General features: G+C 37.9%; 1 protein-coding gene and 1 long non-coding RNA gene across 2 annotated transcripts in view; one reads left to right on the top strand and one right to left on the bottom strand.

The window, feature by feature from the left end:
* LOC106534680 (desumoylating isopeptidase 1) overlaps positions 1-2,190 on the top strand; it is a gene marked incomplete in the record, with an annotated part of 11,576 nt that extends 9,386 nt beyond the window's left edge. The window contains 1 exon segment of the mRNA XM_014031386.1: positions 1,364-2,190.
* LOC106534681 (uncharacterized) lies at positions 1,571-4,009 on the bottom strand. The gene is made up of 2 exons (XR_001312373.1): positions 3,785-4,009; positions 1,571-3,696 (listed from the first exon to the last, which is right to left on the bottom strand). It is a non-coding gene; the product is annotated as an uncharacterized LOC106534681 (long non-coding RNA).
* Positions 4,010-4,118: the final 109 nt, after the last annotated feature.

The raw sequence follows: 4,118 nt of genomic DNA on the forward strand, positions 1-4,118 counted from the left end.
AGGGTCAGGTAGGTACCTGTGAGGTTAGTTTAGGGTCAGGTAGGTACCTGTGAGGTTAGTTTAGGGTCAGATAACCCAGGTTAGCCTTAGGGTTTGTGGTCAGGGTTAGGCTGTAGAAATGTAAAGGAAGTCAATGGAAAGTTGTCATCACAAGGATAGAGAGACATAGTAGGTGTGTGGGTGGGTTGGGGGGCATTTCAGTCATTTGTGTTTTTTTTTTTAATAAAAGTGCTTCATTATTGATAAAATGTTGAACTAAAATGTAGTCTTTAGTACTTGAAACCGGCCTTGGTCTTAAACCGGTCTCAAGACCACTTTTTGATGGTCTTGGTCTTTTCTCAGACTCGACAGCATTTGTACTCGGTCTTGTCTCGGACATCGAGGACTCAGAATTTTATTTCAAGACCAGTCAAGACCACAACTGTGGAAATATCGTTAAACAGCCAGATAATTGTCCATTTTATTAGTTAACATTCTTGTTTTCATTGGATTTAAAATGTAGTTACTGATTCAAATCCAAACCCGACTCATTATTTATGTATTTCTGTTAGCGGCTGTCACCCCTCCCCAGTGTCTTCACTCACATTCACTCCAGGAAAGTAAGCAGTGGTTCTCAGGGAACGGTAAAGGATGACTTCAAAATTTAAGTGTAAAATTTGGCTACATTAGTCATAAATAATATTATTGTAAAACAACAACAAGCAGGAGAAAGCAAACAGTAACGTACATTCAGCAGTGCTTCACTTTCAGAGACAGTGGGGAAAATGTCAAACTTATATCGTCACCAACGTTAATCTTCCTCTGTAGCAAAACTCTTTCCTCTGCCCTCACACATTTTGTTAATATTAGCTCTACATATTAAGTTAACTAAAGTGGGGGGAAAGTATTTAGTTCAAGTTCTCCCACTTAAAAAGATGAGAGGCCTGTGATTGACATCATAGTTAGACCTCAACTATGAGATACTAAATACTTTACCCCCACTGTGCATGTGTACAGAATACTGCATCTTTTAGGAAACATTTTTTAATCTGGTCTCGGTCTTGTCTCGGTCTCGCCCTCCCTTGGTCTTGGTCTCGACTTGGTCCAAACCCTAAAAGTCTTGGTCTTGTCTCGGTCTCGCCCTCCCTTGGTCTTGGTCTCGTCTTGGTCCAAACCCTAAAAGTCTTGGTCTTGTCTCGGTCTCGAGACACTGTGGTCTTGGTCTCGAGACACTGTGGTCTTGGTCTTGACTTGGTCTCGGGTTAGGTGGTCTTGACTACAACACTACTAAAATGATATTGTGTTATTAGTGTAGAGCCTGCACTTAGCTGCCACTGGACAAGCATGTTTCTGTCAAATTACTTTCATCTTTTGTTCTTCACAGATTTGGACCTTATTTTGATGCCTCCACCCTGGCGGAGGCTGCTGTTCCCTGGTTGTCATTTCTGTGGCTCCTTTAGTTTTAAAACAGTCGGCGTGTGTCAACACACACATGATATTAAACTTTAACAGTGAAATGAGCTGAAGGGATTCAGATGAATCAGTTTTTATAGATAATGTCTTAGTTTTGTTGAACAGACTGTAGGTAATATTTTTTTATTGTCCTGGTCAAAATGATAAGATGAAACTTTTAACACTCTGAGTCTGACTCAGTTAAACAGGTTTTTATATAAAACACATATTTATCAGTAAATCCTAAGGTTTTTTTTACTGTTAAACCTGAGCTTATTCAGGAAGGTTTAATAACATCTTTGAACACAGGAACTGTCAAACCTTATTTCGTCTTCCCTTGAGTTAATTCACACTGTTATATATCTGCTTTATGTAAGTGAGACAGTGTAAAACAGTGTTTCTATAGAAGCAGAACCAGGTCACATGTTGCTGCTCAGGTCTGCACTGAAACTTTCTTTAATTAATCTGTTTTGTGGAACTTATTATCTGTCGCTGCTTGATTCTAACAGAGACATGTCTGCGGTCCAATACATGGACAGAAATTGTATTTAATGAATTTAATGCCTTAAAGGCAATTTATTATCTTTGATTTGTATGTATCGTTTGAAATATTTCTTTCTTAATAATCTAGATTTTACATTACAATTTATGAAAAAGCAAATGATTAATCTACCAAAAGAAATGTAAAAAATGATTTGTACATTGTTATTTTTTGACAGTAAACCTTTATTCTGTTGTAATAAAAAGATCTGTATTTCACTTCATGATAGTTGGACTTGTTGTTGATGCAGTTCCACATGTAGCCACACGGTGGCGCTGCAGGATCACTGCATTAGTCAGGTATTGCTACTAGAAAATGGCACAGCTAGAGACCCTCATTATCCTGCCACCCAGCATAAACAGCACCCAACATCAGAGCTGAAGACCTGTTTCATTCCATACTTTTCACATTTAACAGTAAACTAAAGCAGACTCAAACATAAAGACAAAACAAGAAAACTGTGTGTTCTTGACAATCTTTAATAGTTTATGTTGCCACAAGGTTTTAAATAGACTTTTGCGTAGAAATGTGTACTTTGAAATATAGATCATCAGAGCTTATACAGTGTTTTCATGTCACACAGTAGTTTTCTTCTTGTTTTGTTTTTCTACAACAAACAGCAGCAGCTTTTCTGTTTTTAATCTGCAGGGATTTAAAGTGCTGAGGTGGATGAAAGTGACCTTTACGTGATAATGAGCATTTTACACACAAATACTAATAATCTAGCTTACATTTACAGGTATCATGACTCATTGTTTTCACTGCACTCCACATTTCTGAAAAAAGAAACCTTTATGAACAGTTCCAAAGTTTATTGTGGTTTTTATCAATTTTAATTTGTGGCACTGTATTTAGATTCTAATGAAAAACTAAAACCCAGTCCAGCAGATCCACTTCTATCGCCTCTAACTGCACGTACAGAAATTGCACAACTCATCTGTCTTTTTTCACTGACATGGAAGAGTAATTAGAGGTACCTGAATACAGCCCTTATAAGTAAGAAATATGAGAAAAACCTTTAAATAAACCAACAATACTTAGAACTAAATAGCTATTTTTTAAATATCTTGCACTACAAAAGAAAAAAGCAAGAACATGTCATGCACTGCAACATCATATTGTACACAAAATACAAAAGATTTATTATAAATACAGACGAAGACGGGTTGGTTGCATTTATAATGTGTTAGGGCAGAAAAGGTTCAATACAAAAATACATTAAAAAAAACATCACAAGAAAAAAGCCTGCATTGCTTTGGCTCGTAAAAGAGTTTTTGTCTCCTTAAAGCAGTAAATTTCAACATGTTGTAAAACACTGAGTACTAGAAAAAAGGAAGACAGGAAACAGCTACAACTGAGAGAATCAATAAACCTTTTCCTTTTTCACAAATTACCAAAATACAAGAAGTGTTCAAAGTTTTGTTAACTTTAAAGTGTTAATATAGGGACTTTTGAATAGATGTTCCATCAGGTGGTTCTAGAGCTTTAACAGCTGTGACATCAGATGAAGGAAAGGACAGAAACACTTCAAGCTAAGTTAAGCACCAACACGTCTGCTCAGCTTGAACTTCTGTTCTTTTCTCCAACATGACTGCTACATGACCTCTTCATGACTGCTACATGACCTCTTCATGACCGCTACATGACCTCTTCATGACTGCTACATGACTGCTACATGACTGCTACATGACCTCTTCATGACTGCTACATGACCTCTTCATGACCTCTTCATGACCTCTTCATGACTGCTACATGACCACTACATGACTGCTACATGACCTCTTCATGACCTCTTCATGACCTCTTCATGACTGCTACATGACCTCTTCATGACCTCTTCATGACTGCTACATGACCTCTTCATGACTGCTACATGACCTCTTCATGACCGCTACATGACCTCTTCATGACTGCTACATGACTGCTACATGACTGCTACATGACCTCTTCATGACTGCTACATGACCTCTTCATGACTGCTACATGACCTCTTCATGTCTGCTACATGACCTCTTCATGACCACTACATGACCTCTTCATGACTGCTACATGACTGCTTCATGACCACTACATGACTGCTACATGACTGCTACATGACTGCTACATGACCTCTTCATGACTGCTACATGACCTCTTCATGACTGCT

The sequence above is a fragment of the Austrofundulus limnaeus genome, unplaced genomic scaffold (genome assembly GCF_001266775.1).
Source record: "Austrofundulus limnaeus strain Quisiro unplaced genomic scaffold, Austrofundulus_limnaeus-1.0 Scaffold1243, whole genome shotgun sequence".
Taxonomy (NCBI): Eukaryota; Metazoa; Chordata; class Actinopteri; order Cyprinodontiformes; family Rivulidae; genus Austrofundulus; species Austrofundulus limnaeus.